General features: G+C 46.8%; 1 protein-coding gene across 4 annotated transcripts in view; it reads left to right on the forward strand.

Annotated features, from left to right (window-relative positions):
- Positions 1 to 264: 264 nt before the first annotated feature.
- TIAM1 (TIAM Rac1 associated GEF 1) overlaps positions 265 to 21996 on the forward strand; it is a 260582-nt gene continuing 238850 nt past the window's right edge. For 3 of the 4 annotated variants that reach the window (XM_073584565.1, XM_073584566.1, XM_073584567.1), the window contains exon 1: positions 269 to 428. The gene's annotated coding sequence lies outside the window, so the exon portion shown is untranslated. Of the gene's footprint in view, positions 429 to 21996 lie in introns of all 4 variants that reach the window. The other variant, XM_073584569.1, reaches the window with a different exon arrangement.

The raw sequence follows: 21996 nt of genomic DNA on the forward strand, positions 1-21996 counted from the left end.
ATCTCACAGCGCGCAAAGGCTGCCTGAGGAAACCTGTGATGTAATTGGCTGCAGCCCTTGTCCGTCTCCTCTGGATACCCCGCCCACTCGGCTCAACGTCACTGACTCTTGTCTGCTTGGTTCGTCTCTATCTTCTTTGTGCTACAAATAACCACGCCCCCTCTCTGTCAGTGGATGCATCCAGACATGACTGACAGCTCGCTAACCAATCAGATTTCAAGCTGTCATCCCGCCTCCCATAGCTCCGCCTCTTCTCTTTGCTCTTGCAGTAACATCCATTCAGTAGCGGCAGTGGCTGGTGGAGCCGGCAGAGGGAACGGAGCCTCAGCTCAAGTTATCGGTGGTGGCTCGGGCGGGAGACTGCAGAACGCGGCAGAGGCTGCCGGGAGAGGGACGCAGCGAGGCCGCCCGGAGATAACCGACTGCAGGTGAGTGCGGAGAGAGGCGGGAAGAGCGGACGGTGCAGACGTGACCGGCACACTGCACAGCGGCGGACACTGGGGAAGTGCGAGGACCGGCTGTCACCGTGTGTGTATATAATCTAGTGTGTGTATATAATCTAGTGTGTGTATATAATAATCTAGTGTGTGTATATAATAATCTAGTGTGTGTATATAATAATCTAGTGTGTGTGTATATAATCTAGTGTGTGTGTATATAATCTAGTGTGTGTGTGTATATAATCTAGTGTGTGTGTGTATATAATCTAGTGTGTGTGTATATAATCTAGTGTGTGTATACATGCATGATACACAGCAGGACACACACACATATATATATATATACACGTCTGTGTGTGGGGATATCAGTGTGTAGAGTAAATATATATCTATATTAATGTCACAACATGCTGTGTAGTGTCATGTGCAATATATATATATATATATATATATATCATGCTGCATTATATATTGTGATGTATGGAGAGCACATAGCGGCACAGTGTATACATCACAGTCACTAATATACGTGTGTGTGATCTATATCCACATAGTGTACACCTCACAACATGCTGTATAGTGCCGTGTATATCTACACACAATGCACGGAGATCAGCTGCACAGTGTATACAGCACATGCATGAAGACATATGTATACGCTGTATTGACATACATGTGTCATACACACACTACATAGCACCAGTGTGTGATATTACACAGTGTGCATAATATATATATATATACACAGTATATAATCACACACTGGTGCTATGTTGTAATATATATATATATTCTTTTTGGGCAGTACTGTCCCTGTACATTGTGCATCTCTGCAGCCTCCAGTCATTGCTCGGCCTCTGTATTTCCAGCACTGTATCTCCCCCCCCCCCCCCCATTGCTTGTCCTGGTGGTCTGCTGCCCGGACCGCCCGTCATCTGCGTTGCCTGCACTGTCTCTCTAGGATGCATGCACAAGTACTGGTCATGTAGAGGATGGGATGTCTCCGGCCTGCACAGTGGTCTCCATCCCTCCCTATGGCCGTGTGGTGTAGACCCCTGTGGAGATGCTTAGGCCAGAGCCCTGTCTGCTATGATGACAATCATCACTGATCGTGACATCGCCTCCCCGCACTGTAATACCTCCCTCCGGGGGGCTTTTTATTCCTGATGACCTTAATATGAGAAGGTCGGGGGGGATGGAGGCAGCCGCTTGGATTTTAGGGTTGACTTCCCTTTAAATGTCTGTGTTGTGTGTGCACTGATGGCCGAGGCTGCACGTTATCACAGCTCTGCTACATCTGTGCTGTGTATACAGGGAAAATAAGTATTTGATACACTGCTGATTTTGCAAGTTTTCCCAGCTACAAAGAATGGAGAGGTGTGTAATATTTATCATGGGTACACTTCACCTGTGAGAGACAGAATCTTAAAAATCCAGAAAATCATTGCATGATCTCTAATAACTTGCATCTTATTGCATGAAATAAGTACTGTATTTGATACAATAGAAGAAACGGTAAAAAACTTTGGACAGAAACCTTTGTTTGCAGTTACAGAGGTCAGACGTTTCTTGTAGTTCTTGACCAGGTTTGCGCACACTGCAGCAGGTATTTTGGCCCACTCCTCCATACAGATCTTCTACATGCTGGAAGACCCAACCAGGACCATCTTCAATTCTCTTACTGAGGGAAGGAGGTTGTTGGCCAAAATCTTGTGATACATGACCCCATTCATCCTCCCTCAAATATAGTGCAGTCTTCCTGTCCCCTTTGCAGAGAAGTACCCCTAAAGTATGGTGTTACCCCCACCATGATTCATAGTTGGAATGGTGTTCTTTGGTTTGTGCTCTTCCTTCTTCCTCCTTTGTCATTGACCAGGTCCTCCTATGTAGTTTTGGGCTGGTTCCTAACCTTTCTCAGTCATCCTTACTCCACGAGGTGAGATCTTGCATGGAGCCCCCCTCCCAGACTGAGGAAGACTGACAGTCATCTTGTGTTTCTTCCTTATTCTAATAATTGTACCCACAGTTGTTGCCTTCTCACCAAGCTGCTTGCCTATTGTCCTGTAGCCCATCCCAGCCTTGTGCAGGTCTATAATTTTGTCCTTGTTGTCCTTAGACAGCTCTTTAGTCTTGGCCATGGTGGAAAGGATGGAGTGTGATTGAGGCTGTGTGCCCACGTAGCGATTTTTAAGTGTTTTTGCCGCGATTTTCGGCGCAAAAACGCAGCGAAAACGTTTAAAAATCGTGTACAGAACGCCCCCCCATGCATTCCTATGGCATTCCGCACATGCTGTGCTAATGCTGCGCTTTTTTCCGCGGCGGAATCGCATCGCGGAAAAAATCGCAGTATGCTCATTCTTTTGTGCGGAATCGCAATGAATTGCCGCGATTCCGCACCCATAGGAATGCATGAGAATCGCTTACTTCCCGCATGTGGCTATGCCCACCATGCGGGAAGTTAAGCGTCTCATGTGCGGTTGGTACCCACGGTGTGGAGGAGAGGAGACTGTCCTCCAGGCCTTGGGCACCATACCCCTGTAAAAAAAAAGAATAAAAAATCGGGGTATATTTACCTTCCGTCGTCCCGTGCTGCATTCCCGGCCTAAGCTTTCCCAGTAATTACTTGCGGCAAGGTCCTGTGATGACGTAGTCTCGCGAGATCGCTATAGTAACGCGAGACCAACGTTATCACAGGTCGCGCAAGGCATTACTGGGAACGCTTAGGCCGGGATGGCAGCGCGGGACGACGGAAGGTAAATATACCCCGATTTTTTTTTTTTTTTTTTTTTTTTTTTTTTTAGCATTTTAACATTCTATCTTTTACTATTGATGCTGCATAGGCGGCCTCAATAGTAAAAACCTGGTCACACTTGTCAAACACTGTTTGACGAGTGTGACCAACCTGTCAATCACTTTCCAAGCGATGCTTCAAATCGCTCGGAAAGTACTTGAATATCGCACACGAAAATCGCGGAAAAATCGCAATCATAATCGCGCGGAAAAAAACGTGCGATTTCTGGGAAGAAGTCCGGTTTTTGGTGTGCGTTTTAACACGCAACGTGGGCACATACCTGAGTGTGTGGACAGGTGTCTCTTATCCAGGTAACAAGTTCAATCAGGTGCAATTAATACAGGTAATGAGTACAGAGTAGGAGGCTTCTTACAGAAAATCTATCAGGTCTGTGAGACAGAGTTCTTGCTGGCTGGTTGTTAATCAAATAGTTTTTTTACATAATTTGCATTTTATTACATGAAATATAATGCCTTTTTTTTTTTTTTAAGATTCTGTCACTCACAGGTGAAGTGTACCTACGATAAAAATGACAGACCTCTCCATTATATGTAGGTGTGAAAACGTGCATAATCGGCAGACTATCCAATACTTATTTTCCCCACTTTATTATGGATGTTGCATGTTCTTTACATTTCAGCTTTGCACAGATACTTATATTTTATCGGGTGTGTCAGGCTGTGTGCACACGCTGCGGATTTTGCTGCGGTGTACAGTACCATGATTCCCTATGGGAATCAAAAACCACAATGCAGACGGCACGGAATTTTCCGCGCGGATTATCTGCGGTTTTCAATCCGCAGAAAGAATTGACATGTCAATTCTTTCTGCGGATTCCGCTGCGGTTTGCCATCTCCTCCATTGAGGAGATGAAAAACCGCAGGGCAAAACCGCAGAGCAATCCGCAGGTAAAACCGCAGGTCTTTTGACCTGCGGTTTCACCTGCGGATTTTACAAAATCCGCGCGGATGAATCCGCACCTAATCCGCAGCGTGTGCACACAGCCTTAAAGCGGCAGAGACTGCACAGTTTTTGTTTTATGATTAATCTAGGATGCATATACACTGAATAGGTCCCTGATCACTTTGACTATGGAGGGGGCTGGCTTTGTTTTATATGCAGGATTAATTGGTCCTGTCTGGTGCTTCTGGATTAGATGTACAGTGGCTTGCAAATATATTTCCTCCCCTTAGCATTTTTCCGATTTTGCTACCAAACAACCTGGACTGGAATTTAAATTTTTTTTTTTTTTTTTTGTGTGTGTTTGCATCAGATCAAGTAAAGAACATGTCTACAACTTTGAACAGTTGGTTTTCTTTTTATTGTGGAGCAAAAAACAAACTCCTTAAATACTAAAATGTAAGCCGAGGCACCTAATTTTGCCATGGAAAACTGGGTAAGCCTATTGACTCGAGTATAAGCCGGGTATGCATTGTCCCCCCCGGTCCCTGTCTATTGTGTGCATGGCTCCTGTCGTCCCCGTCCCTCCCCCGCTCTTGCTGTCTATTGTGTGTGTGCATGGCTCCTGTCCCCCCCCCCCCCCCCCCGCTCTTGCTGTCTATTGTGTGTGTGCATGGCTCCTGTCCCCCCCCCCCCCCCGCTCTTGCTGTCTATTGTGTGTGTGCACGGCTCCTGCCCCCCCCCCGCTCCCTGTCTACAGTGTGGATCGCCCGCCAGGGCGGTGGGGTACTCGGTACCGGGGGCCGGTATCTCAGAGGGAGGTGTCACAGTAGCAGTGACACGGTCCGTGGCCCTGGGCGTCCATGTAAAAGGGGGTTAAGAGTGGCTGGTTAAAGTTTATTAGTGGGTGATACGTGACACCAACAGTGGTGCTTGGCAATGAGGGGGTTAAGCCGACGCTGCAGGCAGATCCTCTGGGATAGATGGTATAAGGCAGCAAGATGTAATAGCTCCCCACAGGTAGAGCTGTAGTCCCAGGGCAGTGGTAATAGGTGTTGAGGAAGAGGGTGTAGTGTCTGGCACAGAGATGTAGCAGTGCTGGAGGGTTTGCAGGAAGAATGCAAGTACACAACAGGGTGTAGTTTCCGTTACCTATACTGTGCTTTGTAAGTGCAGTCCAGGGTCCAGATTACAGATGGAACAGAGGCTGGGCAGCTTGGAAGCAACTTGGGAATCTCTCTATGCAGATGGGTTGTGTAGTCTCCTTTCTAGCGCTTTCTGAGGTACTTGCAGTACTATGTTACACTGAAGTTCTACTTGCTTGCTCTTTTAGAACTCCCTTGTATGGCAGACAGCTGTAGCCTCCTTCTTCTGGCTCACACGTTGCTGTTGTGCCTCTGAGTCTTATGTGGGAACAGAGTATTTACAGATTCCTATTCCTCCGGTTTCTGCTGCAGGAACATCACCATCCGTACAACCTTGGAGACCGGACTCCAGACCATGCGCTACAGCTAGAAGTGAGCCTGAACTCTGCTCAATCTTCAAGCTCTTCTCCTCACGTCCACACACGTTTCCCTCACACGAACTAATTTCCCCTTCCTGGCCCCCCAGAGAGCAGCTCCTCCCCCAGTTTTGGTTCAGAGCTCCCTCTGCTGGCCTGGAGTGGGAACTGTGCTGTTGTGTTTAACTGACAGAGACCCTTTATTGCTTCCAAGCATGACATCACACTCCCTAGGAGGAAGGTAATGCCACTGTAGCAACCATACTCCTGAGGGCGCCGCATTCCCCCCTAGTGCAGTTCAGTTCTCCCGGACTGAAGAAAACATGCAAACATATAAAACAGATGAACAATTGTAACTGTTAGAAAATTTCAAAAATGAAAAATTACGAAAACCAAAGCTCAAAAACAGTCCTTTTAACGATTAGTCCATGCGTCAATGTCCATGGTCCATTCCTGAGCAGTTGGTAACTATATACAAGTATAGTTTTGGCCACACATAGTCCTGTTGTCCAATTGTCCATCAAAAACAAACTGAGATTGTTCAAAAGATTCTTACAGAGTCTCTGTAGGCACGTAAGCTTGAAAAGTTGCATATTTACATTTTACCATTTGCATAACTTATTTATATACGAAACCTTAGAGGTGGTCTACCTTGGGTACTACGGACAGACCTACGTAGCACTGGTGTTGTTGGGGACCTTACTGGATGCCTTGTGTTAACTACTACTGGTGTAGTGTGTGTTGTACTGCCTACACTACTGGTGGTTCTACGTAGCACAGGAATACTAGATTTACTAGGACCACTTCTACTCACTGTGGGCATGACAGATTGACCACTGGCAGGGTGAGGATTCTCTTGTTCCACTGCTGGTGTGGCATCCGCTTATTGTACTTGCTGGTTTTCAGGGTGGTCTCGAGTCACTTCTTCTTGCACTACCAGTTGGGGAAAGTAAAAACTGGCACCAGTATGGCATTATTCGCTCTAGTCCAATTTGCAGGGAATTCTCCAAGTACAGTGCTGACCTTTTCTCCTTCTTCCTCTATTCGCTGAAGGTTGTTTTGCTCTTCCATTCTGTCCTTTAGTTGGTCAGGGCACAGTTTCAGATGATCTCTCGATACTGCTGATGAGGTTTCTCCTCCACCCTTACTGATAAGGCACACTTTGGTGTTGTCAAAGTTTGATGGTAGGACGGTGTAGGGTTCAGCTTCCCATTGGCCATCCAATTTATGCATCCTTCTTTTCCTCTTTAGGACTTGTTCTCCTGGTGACAAGGGAACTGCAGGTGCATGTTGATTGTAGTTCTTTTCCTGGTTTTTGTCTTGCTTGCGCTAGATTCTTTTCCACGCACTCTTGTACTTTATGGTACTGCTGCCGCTCTATCCCAGTCAGCATCTGGTGATGTCACCTCAGGTGTAAGGACTCCCATATCCCAATCAATAGGCAGCTTGCCAGGCCTTGCTCTCATTATGTAGGCTGGAGTTCAATTGGTGGAATTCACAGGAAAGTGATTGTAGAGGTCTACCAGATCTGGTAACTTCTCTTGCCACAGATTCCTCTCTTCCAAAAGCAAGGTCTTCAGTAGGTCGATCACGACCTGATTCATCTTTTCACACATGCCATTGGTCTGTGGATGGTACAGTGTTGGCCTGATCTTCTTGCAACTGTACAAATTACAGAATTCCTGGAACACTTCTACCTCAAAGGCTGGACCTTGATCTGTAAGCACTCGCTCGGGGTATCCGTGTGGTCGACAAAAGTGCTGTTGGAATGCTCTGGCTGCTGTCCTGGCTGTTTGATCCTTGACAGGCACAACTACCAGGAATCTCAAGTAGTGGTCAACGATGGTAAGAGCATAAACGTAGCCTGAACGGCTTGGAACCAGCTTCACATGGTCCAGTAGAATCTCTCCCGGAGCAAGGCCTCCAACTTCTTTCATCCGAAGTGTCCTGCTCCATTGTGGTATGCTTCCAAGACCATTGATGCCTCCCTCTTTGGGACTACCACCTGCCAGACCAGCTCATGAGTGCGGGCATTGATACTCCCCCCGACACAGCTTTCCCTAATAGATGAACAGCTGGCCTCTTTCCTTCCACAACTGCTGGGTTTCTTCAGGAGCATCTGGATCTGGGCGTGAGTCGGCTTGTGACAGTAGCTCCTTTACCAGGCGGAATGCGGGGTCGCTATCCTGGGTTTCTGTCCAGTCATGGATTTACGGTGGCCTCTTTCACGACAGATCGTCTGTTTCCCACTCCTTGAGCACGCTGGGCCGCAATTGGCCGGTGGAAGGCAGGTAACTCTATTTCTTCGAGTGCCTCAGGGTCTTCTGCTTCTGGCAGATTGGGCATTCTGGACAGCACATCAGCATTGGCATTCTTGTGCCCCGCTCGGTACTTGATGGTAAATTCATAGTTAGACAGCCGGGCCATCCATCGCTGCTCCAGTGTACCTAGTTTTGCAGTTTCCAAGTGAGTCAATGGGTTGTTGTCTGTGAAGATGGTAAACTTGGCTGAAGCTAGGCAATGCTTGAATGGATCAGTCACAGCCCAGACTATGGCGAGGAACTCCTCCAGTTTGAAGGAACTGTAGTTGTCAGGGTTCCTTTCAGTGAGACGAAGCTTCCTGCTGGCGTAGGAGATCACTCTTTCTTTGCCGTTCTGTACCTGTGACAGTACTGCTCCCAGTCCCACGTTGCTGGCATCAGTATACAGAACAGATGGTTGGTCATAATCTGGGTAGGCCAGAACTTCATCTCCTGTGAGAGCCATTTTCAGTTGAGTGAAGGACCTCTCCAGTTCCTCATTCCATTCAAATGTAGGACTCTTCTTCCTGGCTTTCTTGGGCTTGCCCACCAGAAGATTTTGCATAGGCGTGGCTATCTCAGTGAAGCCTTTGATGAACCTTCGGTTGTAGCCTACCAACCCGAGGAATTGACGTACCTCATGGAGGTTGCTGGGCTTCTGCCAGTCCCGGATGACAGTGACTTTGTCAGGATCTGGTACCACACCTTCTGCACTCACTACATGACCGAGGTACTGTACCTTGGTCTTCAGGAGGTGGCATTTGGAAGGCTTCACTTTCAGGCCAAAGTTGGACAAGGCTTCAAACACCTCAGCCAGGTGCTCCAGATGGTCTTCATAAGTCTTGGAGAAAACAATGACATCATCAAGGTACAACAGGACTGTCTCGAAGTTCTTGCGTCCAAGACGGCACTCCATTAGCCGTTGAAATGTCCCTGGGGCGGTGCAGAGCCCGAACGGCATGTAGTTGAACTCGCAGAGACCCATTGGTGTAGTAGACGCTGTTTTCTCCTTGTCTGCCTCTGCCACTGGAACCTGCCAATACCTACTAGTGAGATCCAAGGTGGAAAAATAGTTAGCAGTTTTAAGTGCAGCTAATGACCCCTCAATTCTGGGTAATGGATAGGCATCCTTATGTGTAATGCTGTTAATTTTTCTGTAATCAACACACATTCTCATGGTACCATCTTTCTTTTTCACAAATACTACTGGTGCTGCCCAGGGGCTACAACTGTCTCTGATCACCCCAGCCTCCTTCATTTCCCGCAACATACTTTTGGTACATTGGTATTGTGTTGGGGGTATAGGCCGGTACCTTTCTTTAATGGGTGGATGATCTCCAGTGGTGATATGGTGTTGAACCCCTTTTGCCTTCCCAAAATCTAGAGGGTGTTTGCTGAATACCCTCTCATACTCCTGAGTCACTCCATAAACCCCATTCTTTTGGTATGAAGGGATGGAGTCAGTTCCCACATGCAGCTGCTGACACCACTCCTCCAGCTGCTTTACAGAGCCATTGTCCCCTGCCTGGTCGGATGAGACTAAGGGCTCTGCTGCCTGTATTGCGTTGCTACTGACAGTAAGCAGCTTAGCAACTGTGGCATACCGAGGTATTGTGGCCTCCTCCTCCCCACAATTCAAAAGGCGTACAGGTACTCTCCCTTTACGGACATCAACTACCCCTCTGGCTGTCAGGACAGTGGGCCGGTATCAGAGTACACTGGTTCTACCAATGCTTGGTAATCTTTCCCTCTGAGGCCTATGGCTGCCCGACACCAAATTAACATTTGACATCTGGGGGCTATTGCAGTGGGGAAAGGATCACTCACTCTGACACTGCCAATTTCTCCGCCAGACAGTTCTGCCTGCTGTCTTTGCATCAGGGCCTTGATCTCCTTCTGCAGGACTCATTGTTCACTGGAACCAGCAGTCTCGGCTACCTGTTGCAACAAAACAATAACTTCGGGCAAGACAATTTTCAATCACATTAGTACCTAAGGTCATCATTGGGTTACGTTCTTGTCGACCAATGTCTACAACTATCAGACCTTGAGATTTTAACTCTACTCGCCCCACTTTAATGGTAATCTCTTTACATCCTACTTGCGGCAACGACTGACCATTGCTGGCAACTACTGTTAGTTCATCACTTGGGCCACGGGTAAGTTCGGAGTCAGCCCAATACCGCTTGTAAAGGATATATGGCATAGTTGTCACCTGAGAGCCAGTGTCCAGCAAAGTGTTCACGGGGATGCCGTGAATCACCACTGGGAGGACCGGTCGCCCTCCAATATACTTGGCTCGCCAGTTCTTTGGGCCTTGTGGTCCTACTCCTGGGGGTTGGCCCTCCGCCCCAGGGTGGCAGAATCTTGTGATGTGGCCTGCCTTGCAGGAGCGACGACAGATGGGACGTCCATTTTGGTCATAGTGATCGTTGTCTCTCCCTCGGTGTGGCGGGATCCTCTTCTTCCGTAGCCACGGGACATCTTCTGGACTGGAGGCCAGCTGGATCTTCTCCTTTGAGGACACCTGCGTGGACTGCACAGTTTTAGCAAGTGCAGGCATACTTTTGGTCAGCTCTTGGACCTGAAGACGCAATTCTGTAGATGGATCATTATTCAGAGTCTGTGCGTCAGCCTCCACAGGGCTTGGAGGGAAAGATGCTGCTTCTTGGTGATATGTGATCGCTGGGCGCCTAGGGGGCACTGGACGGCAGACATTTGGTTCATGCAGCACCCGAATAGCCCTGTCTTTAAAGTCTGCAAAGTCTAGGTCAGGGTTTTGTAGGGCTATGATGCACAGCTGTGCTCTGTGGGTACTGGATAGGAGGCCCTCGATAAATTGCTCCTTTAACAGTCTGTCTCCATCTTTCACACTGTCGGGGTCAATCTGCTTGATGGTTCACAGCCCCTCCTGCAACTTAAGAGCATAGTCCCGTATACTGTCCTGCACTCTTTGCTTGTACCCAAAGAATCTCATCTTTATTTCAGCTGCAGTGCGTGTGTCAAAGGTGCTTCTTAGCTTAGCCAGAATCGTTTTATCAGTGTCCTGCCAGGCTTTTACTTCCTTTGTGCTGCACCAATTAGCTGCCCAATAAGGATGTTCACTTTTTGGTTTTCAGACAGAGGATACACCTCAAACAAACCGCACAGTCTCTCTTTGAATTCACTCAGGGTATGTGACTTCCCTGAGTACTGCGGTAACCAGGCCACTCCCGGTATATAGGGCATGGACAGCGGCATTATGGGGACTGCTGCGGTGGGCGCTGATTCTTGCGGTGCTCTAGAGGCAGCGCTGGATTGGAGCCGCAGCTGCGCTGGCCCTTGCATCTTGCTGCGCTGTGGGGGGTGCGGTGGCGTCCACCGCTGCATCTGCTCTTGCCTCAGACATTTCCCCCCCCCCCCCCCAGTTAATGTTGGCAAGGCCCTGGGTTGCGCTGGCTTACCGGTTGCCGCTTTGCATGCTGGATGATCGGGGGACTGCAGGCCTCGGCTTATCACTTCCCGCACGCTGGCCTCTTCCCGCACAGCACTTCACTTTTTCGCACTTTTCGGCTGGCTCCGCGCACGACGGCCCGCCCCTTTGGTTTCCCGCGCGCGCCAAGCGGTGGGGTAATGGCGGGAATTGCGTAGATAGTCTATGGCAGACAACACAGTCTCTGGCACACAGGACCCGGGGACACCGGGCTCCGCAAATCCTGTTTGTGACGCCAGAATGGATCACCCACCAGGGCAGTGGGGTACTCGGTACCGGGCCGGTATCTCAGAGGGAAGTGTCACAGTAGCGGTGACCCGGTCCGTGGCCCTGGGCATCCATGTAAAAGGGGTTAAGAGTGGCTGGTTAAAGTTTATAAGTGGGTGATACGTGACGCCACCTGTGGTGTTCGGCAATGAAGGGGTTAAGCCGACGCTGCAGGGACAGATGGTATAAGGCAGCAAGATGTAATGGCTCCCCACAGGTGGAGCTGTAGTCCCAGGACAGTGGTAATAGGTGTTGAGGAAGAGGGTGTAGTTTCTGGCACAGAGATGTAGCAGTGCTGGAGGGTTTGCAGGAAGAATGCAAGTACACAACAGGGTGCAGTTTGTTACCTTTACTGTGCTTTGTAAGTGCAGTCCAGGGTCCAGATTACAGATGGAACAGAGGCTGGGCAGCTTGGAAGCAACTTAGGAATCTCTCTATGCAGATGGGTTGTGTAGTCTCCTTTCTAGTGCTTTCTGAGGTACTTGCAGTACTGTGTTACACTGAAGTTCCGCTTGCTCTCTTTTAGAACTCCCTCGTATGACAGACAGCTGTAGCCTCCTTCTTCTGGCTCACACGTTGCTGTTGTGCCTCAGAGTCTTATGTGGGAACAGAGCATTTACAGATTCCTATTCCTCCAGTTTCTGCTGCAGGAACATCACTATCCGTACAACCTTGGAGACAGGACTTCAGACCATGCGCTACAGCTAGAAGTGAGCCTGAACTCTGCTCAATCTTCCAACTCTTCTCCTCACGTCCACACGTGTTTCCCTCACACGAATTAACTAATTTCCCCTTCCTGGCCCCCCAGAGAGCAGCTCCTCCCCCCCAGTTTTGGTTCAGAGCTCCCTCTGCTGGCCTGGAGTGGGAACTGTGCTGTGTGTTTAACTGACAGAGAGCCCCTTTATTGCTTCCAAGCATGACATCACCCTCCCTAGAAGGAAGGTAGTGCCACTGTGGTGACCATACTCCTGGGGGCGCCAAATGTATATGGCTCCTCTCCCCCCCCCCATCCCTGTCTATTGCCAGCAGCTCTTCCTGTGATCACGTGGCCCCGCTCGTTAGGGTAATGAATATGCGCTCCACACCTATGGGAGTGGAGAGTTTTCAGCACAATATAAGTGCTGAAAATCTCGGCTCATACACAAGTATATACGCTAGGACAAAATAACTGAAAACTTAAATGTGCATAACTATTCACCCCGTAAAGTAAGTACTTTGTGGAGCCTCCTTTTGTGACAATTACTGCTGAAAGTCGCTATGGGAAAGTCTCTATAAGCTTTCCTCATCTTGCCACTGGGATTTTTGCCTGTTTCTCAAGGCAAAACTGCTTCAGCTCCTTCAAGTTAGATTGTTTCCTATGGTTAACAATCTTCAAGTCTGACCACAGATTGCCCATTGGATTAGGGTCTGGGCATTGATGAGGCCACTCCAAAACATTTACACGTTTCCCCTTATGCCACCCGAGTGTTGCTTTAGCAGTATGCTTTGGGTCATTGTCTTGTTTGAGGCTGAACCTCCGTCCCAGTCTCAAATCACTGACTGACTGAAACAGATTTTGCTCAAGACTATCCCTGTGTTTTGCACCATCCATCTTCTCGACTCAGACAGTTTTCCCTGTTCCTGCTGCCGAAAAACATCCCCATAGCATGATTCTGCCACTACCATGTTTCCCTGAGGGGATGGTGTTCTTGGGGGGGGGGGGGGGGTAAATTCTTTTGCAAGCAACTGTACTGGAAGTCATAGTGTACATCCAGATTGGCTTTGTATTAAGTGGATATGTGCTAGAGTTGATTGACTGACTACTATATTGGGGGCCTTAGGGGCTCAGACTCTATTGACTTTCTCAATAAGGATTGATTGGCCATGTCTGCCTCTTTCGGCGGGATGTCAGGCAGCCGTAGCAGGTTCCTATCTATGTCCAGTAAATGTGTTGAAAGGTGTAGGAATTTAAAAGAATTTGGTGTGAAAAATGTTTGTAAAGCGCTGTGGAATTAATGGCGCTATGTAAGTGAGTAAAATAATAATAAAAAAAAAAAAAAAAAAAAAAAGCGGGGACGAGAATCCCAAAAGACAAAAAAGAGACTTTAAAAACAACAGATAGTGAATGAGGCATCAAAGTTTTAGAAAGTTGCAGAACTTTTCATTGACCCTTAACTGGGAATCCTTTTTAACCCTTTAATGTTTTCTGCTTTCTATTGGCACCATGACTGCTAATGGGAAAATGTGGGGGTTTTGGGGTTAAAGCTTCTGACTGTTGTGCGCTAACTGTTCAATAAGGAGCACAAGGATTAGTCATGGTGAATCCTGCTTTGGTGTCCGCGCACTAATCGCTGTGACCGGTTTGTTACTATAGCACAAAGGGGGTCATTCTTGTGTTTCTCCGTGGTCTGTGCTGCTGATATTGTGTCCTGGCACTCTGTGTTCTAGGTCGTTCCTCGTACTCGGGGTGAAGAGGTTGTTTATAAATGAATCTTGTCATTTTAGGTTCATTGATGACTCAGGGTGAGCACGCAATGTTGGTCTCACCCCTTCCCCTCCTGAGACCTTGTCTGCATGCTTAAACATATGGATGTAGTGGTACGTTTGTGTACTCCCTTATCTTCCGAGAAATAACTATACCTTTTTGTTGAGATCCTACGTGCCAGTCATGAGAATTCGAGTGTAGAAGCCGTATGCAAATGAGGCTGGAAGTGCCGTCTGAGTAATGTCACGCCCCCAGTGCACTTCCAGACTCGTTTGCATACGGCTTCTACACTCAATTTCTCATGACTGGCACATCAGATCTCGATAAAGTTTTTCTTGGGAGATAAGCGAGTATACAGCTTTACCACTAGTTACGTGTATTAAACGCTCTGACTGGGTTCCTTTTTAAAGGTGGCAAGAAGCTAAGATACTAAACTCAGTGTTTTTTATTTATTTTTTTATTTTAATTTTTTTTTCTGCCCCTGAGATTTTGCATTTTGGGTTTTGACACGGGTGTGGTAAATTCAATCATTTTAATCGGTGTGCTAACATCAACCGGTCATCGGTAAATGATTGGTTGGGGGCCTGACTCCTGACATCCCCCAACAATCAGCTGTTATCAGCTCTGGCCGCCCCTGGATGTGCCGTTTGATGTTTAGCGTCTGCTGCGGATCGTTGTCTCCTATTCCCTTCAATAAGGATTATATCAGAACCCACAAAAACCCCCATTAAAGCTCATGGACCCTAATGTAAAGCCCATCCCAGGCCCCGGCCCCCCCCCCCTCCACTGTGCGCCGTGTCTAGTACTGCTGTGTTCTGTAGCAGAGGGGCCACAGGGACCCGTAAGGAACAATCGCCTGGGTGCGACCCTCGCTGCCCCCCCACCTCCCCATGGCTGCGCCTCCAGCAGGCTGGCGCTGTTTTTCGGTTGGTATATTGGCCACGTGATACGATAAATAAGGCTAATCGCTAATCTTGGGGTTTTGTTCCTTTTCTCAATTATTGGCAGATGTTCTTTTGTTGGGATAATACACTTTTATTATATTACTTTGCTGCCATTACTGCTTTATGCTAATAAAGTCTTCTCAATACAACTTGTAGTATTTTAGAGAGGAAAAAAACCTGCATAAATACTTTATGTTCTCTTTAGAATAAATTTGTTTTGGCTGGATTTTACACTGTTCATCCTGAGTTCCTGGTTCACCACCACAGGAAAATTTAAAGGGTTAATCCTGAAACAGTTACACCCCAATTCATAGGATAGATGGATATCTAGAGATAAATGTTTATACCTTTTTGTTTTTTTTTGTTTCACATTTTTTAAAATTTTTCACTCATTTATTTTTTTTCATGCCATTTTGAGTCGGTATGAGCCGTATATATTTGTGACCATCTTGTGTTACTGACTGTTATCGGAGTGTGAGTTCCAGACTCGGGTCTGAGGTCTCCTTATGTTTTAGTTTATCTGGGGAGGGGGCCGGAGCCATCCATCACAATGTCATGTGCTCTTCCTGCTCTGGTCAGACGCATACATTAGCCATGACCCCAATCCCCGTCCGTATGACCATTTATGGCGTGTGATTCGCGCCCCAATATCCGGTTACGGCAATGCTTAATAAATTGTATTGTCTGCCGCGTCCTCATTCATTATGGATGACAATCTCCAATGCATGGAGGAGCTCGTAATTGCCCTCTGTTATCTGCCATCTTCATGGAATAATCAAGAGTCCATTGAACGCTCGCTGTGAGGAGTTGCGTTTACTCGCCGGTTCCTCTTAATTTATTATATTGCTAATTCCCGGCCCTGCTCCCAAATCCCTCACAAAGACTTTATTCTATTCAGTCGTTTCCTTTTTGATGAAATTGCTTTAATTTGACTCCGGGTGTCGTCTTCATGGTCGGCGCTCGTCATTCACCCCGAACGGTCGCCAATTTGGCTTTTAGGAGAATTGTTGGCAGGGGAGGTATTTATCTGCAGTTACAAGGAAAAAAGAAAAATGAGAAAAAAAGTGTATGTGTGTATGTGTATATACAGTGTGTGTGTATATAGATAGAGAGAGATATATATTCTCACACTTAACAAATAACGTAAGAATAAAAGCTATAGTTTATATATTAAAAAATGTGAGTATTTGCTTTGCCCGGGAAAAGCTTGTCACTTACATGGATTACTACATAAAACGTTGTATGCATCAATGGCAAACGGCAAAAAATAGCTTAAAAGAAAACAATAATAATCTGGTGGTTGCAGTTTCCTTCTCATCATAAGCAGGAATATATCAATATATCTTTTTTTGATTGGCCTAATGCTAGAGCCATCAAAATTTGGTGTAGGAACGACTCGCCACACCCCCTGACGATCAGTTGATCATTGGTGCTGCGGCACCCAAAGTGTTATAGGTCCGTATGTTGTGTAGTGGCCGTGTATGATACTGCAGCTCTCTAGGCCACCGCCTCCTTCCCTTAATGGTTAGGTACACCCATGGGCACCAGATGGTGGCCCCCAGGGCCATGCTACCAGAGTGTTCCCATCTTGGTGAAGACCAGCCTTCTGCAGTTGGAGTGGAAGAGCCGGAATGGGGTGTAACAATAATGGGGGGAGGAGGTGGATGTTCTAATCATTTTTGCCGTTTGTTCGGCAGTGTCTGAAGTCAACTCTTGGACTGGCACCGCAACACTTGGCTAGATCAAGGTTATGATTGGAAGCCTTGCTATGAGGTCGATCCTGACCTGTTAATGCATTCTAGGGGGCGGTCCTGATGACAGGGCTGTTAATATCGTTTTACACTCATCTGTGACCACGTGACGATCACAACGTGACCGCTAGAACCCTGAGTGCCAGGAGTTAGCGGAGGAGGGGGTTCTGTATCTTGCCGTAGGGTTTGCATCTTGGCTTGTAAGCAGGAGACCCCTTCTCCCTCCCCCGGCGGAGGAGCTCCTTTGTTATCCGCACTTTTCCCTATCCTTATGTCTATGCAGCCCCCGTCCTGTTCTGCGGAGCGACGTGTGCCGGGTTAAGCTTTCCTCTTGCAGATTTTTGACTCCTTTTTAATGCCTTTATATAAAGGTGAAAAATGTAATTTATTTAATCCCTTTTATTCCCTGCAGACATCAGCACGGTGGGGGGGACGTGGAATTGATATCAGTAAGTGGTGTCCTGTGAATGGCGCCCCGCCGGATGAATAAACAGCGCCGCTATTATACCTATTGCTGGCGGTCTTACACGCGCTCGGATCCTTATCTCCCGGGATCCGGCTTCTTTCTTGTAGGGATATAAAATTTATTTATTTTTTTTTCTCCCCTAAATGGTTTTTGTTTTTTTATTGCACTGTTTATGGTGTAAATGCTCCACCGTTACCGTCCTTGTTGGCACAGCGCGATGCCTTCTGCTTTCTTTCGTTTGCTTTTCTGGTTTCAGACTTTCCCTGTTCTCAGATTGCAACTTTCTTGTGTGGTGGGTGTGTGTTGTTGTTGTGGTGTTTTTTTTTCTTTTTTATAAGAATAAATAAAATTTTTGAGCTTTACTCCTCCTACCCAGGTCCAACGCCGAGTCCTGGTGTTTGCTGCTGTCTACAGTGCTGACGTGTTGAAAGCTCTGCAGGTAATCGGTGAGCCCTGCGGCTATCAGTAGACGAGACACTATTGGCCGCAATCGCCTCCCGATGTGGCAGTGAGTGGTGTCTGAGAAACCCTTGTTTGGCCGGCTCGTTCTTGACTCCATATATTTCTAAACGTTGGCTTCTGCTTTCTCGATGGAGAGAGGGGTAACCCAAATGAACAAAAAGATGGTGGATTCTTCTTTCCCTAGACATTTGTCAGGAGGGTCGGGAGGCCTCCAGACTTGGTAAATGGCCGGCCAGTCCCACAGGAAGCTGCGAGTTGGCCAATTAAGTCCACTGTCCCTATAGGGGCTCACAATCTAAATTCCCAATCCGTATGTCTTTGGAGAGCGGGAGGAATCCGGCGTGCTAACCACTGAGCCGCCCTGTTGTCCGCGCTGTATGCGCTAAGCTCCCTCTAGTGGTCGCTGCTGGCAGCTCAGATTTTACGATGGCGCTGTAAGAACAAATGAAGATTGGGAACTCTGAATAATCGGCACGGACAACTGGTAACAACGGCCATGATGATTGTGTCTGCGGGAATCGATGAGAAGACCTCTGTACATCTTAAGTCTGATGTGATGGCTTTTGTCATCCGGTGGCCGCTCTCTCTGGCAGATTGCTATGATTGGTGGTAAGATCAGAGGGATTCCTCCTCCGTGTGACTCTGCTGGAGACACCGGCGTGTATTACACATCACACATGTTAGGCCGCACACCTCCGCGATGCGCCTGCCCTGTAACGATGACAACCAGGCTCCACGCCGCGCCTGTCTGATGTGCCCGACCCCAGGAGTGACTGCCAAGGGCGAGATCTGAAGAGTCCGCTCCTCCTCATTTGTTTTGGGAGAATTTATTAACCAAAAATAAATTTTAATATTTTTAAATTGTAATACTTTTTACTGATTTATTTAAAATTATTAAAATTAGTTACCTTTTTATTATATTCTCTGTATTCTCCACACCTGGGATTCGCTTCTCTGATGCAAGAAGTTTTCTAGCCCTGTCCGGTGTATAAAACCCACCTTTTTCGGCCTTTTTTTTTTTTTTTTTTTTTGCCTCCTTTCCTTTTTAAGGATGGGCAGTGTATGGCCCCGATTATGTCTGTCGAGTATCGATGCCTCCAAAGTGAGGATGGGCTTCATTAGCGCCTGTGCGATGGCATCTTTCTACCGGCTAAAGAGAGAGGACAGGTGCAGGGAGCGATGTCCATGGTACATATGGTAGCATAGTAAGTAAATAGTTAGTAAGGCCGAAAAAAGACATTAGTCCATCCAGTTCAGCCTATAAAATTCTGTCAGAATAAATCCCCAGATCTACATCCTTCTAAAGAACCTAACAATAACTGTAAGATACAATATTGTTACGCTCCAGGAAGACATCCAGGCCTCTCTTGAACCCCTCGACTGAGTTTGCCATCACCACCTCCACAGGCAAGGAATTCCAGATTCTCACTGCCCTAACTGTAAAGAATCCTCTTCCACGTTGGTGGATAAACCTTTTCTCCTACAGACGCAGAGAATGCCCCCTTGTGACCTCACCTTCCTTGGTATAAACAGATCCTCGGAGAGATATTTGTCTTTTCCCCTGATATACTTATACATGGTTATTAGATCGCGCCTCAGTCGTCTTTTTTTCTAGACTAAATAATCCTAATTTTGTTGCCCTCCTTTGTACCCGCTCTAGTTCCATTATATCCTTCCTGAGCACTGGTGCCCAAAACTGTACACAGTACTCTATGTGCGGTCTAACCAGGGATTTGTACAGAGGCAGTATAATGCGCTCATCATGTGTATCTAGACCTCTTTTAATGCACCCCATGATCCTGTTTGCCTTGGCAGCCGCTGCCTGGCACTGGCTGCTCCAGGTAAGTTTATCATTAACTAGGATCCCCAAGTCCTTCTCCATGTCAGATTTACCCAGTGGTTTCCCGTTCAGTGTGTAATGGTGATACTGATTCCTTCTTCCCATGTGTATAACCTTACATTTATCATTGTTATACCCCATCTGCCACCTTTCGGCTCAAGTTCCCAACTTATCCAGATCCATCTGTAGCAGAATACTATCTTCTATTGTATTGACTGCTTTACATAGTTTTGTATCATCTGCAAATATCGATATTTTGCTGTGGAAACCTTCCACCAGAAAGTTAATAAATATGTTGAAGAGAATAGGTCCCACCCCGACCCCTGCGGTTCCCACTGGTCACAGCGACCCAGTTAGAGAATATACCATTTATAACCCCCCTCTGCTTTCTATCACTAAGCCAGTTACCCATTTACGCACATTTTCCCCCAGACCCAGCATTCTCATTTTGTTTACCAACCTCTTGTGTGGCACGGTATCAAACGCATTGGAAAAATCAAGATATACCACATCCAATGACTCACCTTGGTCCAGTCTATAGCTTACCTCTTCATAAAAACTGATTAGATTGGTTTGACAGGAGCGATTCCTCATAAACCCAGGCTGATATGGCGTTACACAGTTATTCTCATTGAGATAATCCAGAATAACATCCCTCAGAAACCTTTCAAATATTTTACCCACAATAGTGGTTAGACTTACTGGCCTATAATTTCCAGGTTCACTTTTAGAGCCCTTTTTGAATATTGGTACCACATTTGGTATGTGCCAGTCCTGTGGAACAGACCCCGTCGCTATAGAGTCTAAGTATAAGAAATAATGGTTTGTCTATTACATTACTTAGTTCTCTTAGTACTCGTGGGTGTATGCCATCCGGACCCAGAGATTTATCTATTTTAATCTTATTTAGCCGGTTTTGCACCTCTTCTTGGGTTAGATTGGTGACCCTTAATATAGGGTTTTCTATGTCTCTCGGCATTTCACCTAGCATTTCATTTTCCACCGTGAATACTGTGGAGAAGGTGTTTAATATATTAGCTTTTTCCTCATCTACAACCATACTTTCCTCACAATTTTTTAATGGGCCTACACTTTCACTTTTGATTCTGTTACTATTGATATAGGTGAAGAACAGCTTGGGATTAGTTTTACTCTCCTTAGCAATGTGCTTCTCTGTTTCCTTTTTGGCAGCTTTAATTATTTTTTTAGATAAAGAATTTTTCTCCTTATAGTTTTTTAGAGCTTCTGCGGTCCCATCCTGCTTTAGTAGTGTAAATGCTTTCTTGTTACTGTTAATTGCCCCTCTTACTTTTTTGTTTAGCCACATTGGGTTTTTCCTATTTCTCGTCCTTTTATTCCCACAAGGTATAAACTGCTTACAGCGCCTATTAAGGATGTTCTCAAACATTTCCCATTTATTTTCTGTATTCTTATTTCTGAGGACATTGTCCCAGTCACCCAGATTAAGGGCATCTCTAAGCTGGTCAAACTTTGCCTTCCTAAAGTTCAGTGTTTTTGTGACTCCCTGACATGTCCCCCAAGCGAAAGACAAGTGACACTGTACAATATTGTGGTCGCTATTTCCTAGATGCCCCACAACCTGCAGATTTGTTATTCTGTCAGGTCTGTTAGATAGTATTAGATCTAAAAGTGCTGCTCCTCTGGTTGGATTCTGCACCAATTGTGAAAGATAATTATTCTTGGCTATTAGCAGAAACCTTTTGCCTTTATGGGTTTCGCAGGCTCTGTTTCCCAGTTAATATCCGGGTAGTTAGAGTCCCCCATAACAAGGACCTCATTATGGGTTGCAGCTTCATCTATCTGCCTTAGTAGTAAACTTTCCATGATTTCTGTTATATTTGGAGGTTTGTAACAGACCCCAAAGAGAATTTTGTTACTATTTTTCCCTCCATGTATTTCGACCCATATGGACTCGACATCCTCATTCCCTTCGCTAATACCTTCCCTCAGGGTGTGTGCAGACACTGCGGAATCCGCTGCGGATTAATCCGCACGGATTTTGCAAAAACCGCAGGTCAAAAGACCTGCGGATTATCTGCGGCTTAGCCTGCGGTTTGGTCCTGCGGATTCACCATCTCCACAGTGGTGGAGATAGGAACCCGCTGCGGATTCCGCAGAAAGAATTGACGTGTCAATTCTTTCTGCGGTCTCAAAACTGCAGGAAATCCGCGCGGATTTTTCCGCACCGTCTACACAGCGGTTTTTGATTACCATTCATTTGAATTGTACTGTACACAGCTAAAACTGCTGCGGGTCCGCAGCGGCCAAAACCGCTGTGGAACCGCAGCGGAATCCGCAGCGTGTGCACATACCCTCAAAGTGGACTTTAGACAAGACTTTACATAAAGACAAACCCCTCCTCCACGCCGATTTTTAC

This window comes from Dendrobates tinctorius, unplaced genomic scaffold, assembly GCF_039654945.1.
Source record: "Dendrobates tinctorius isolate UK_male_01 unplaced genomic scaffold, ASM3965494v1 ptg000084l, whole genome shotgun sequence".
Classification (NCBI taxonomy): domain Eukaryota; kingdom Metazoa; phylum Chordata; class Amphibia; order Anura; family Dendrobatidae; genus Dendrobates; species Dendrobates tinctorius.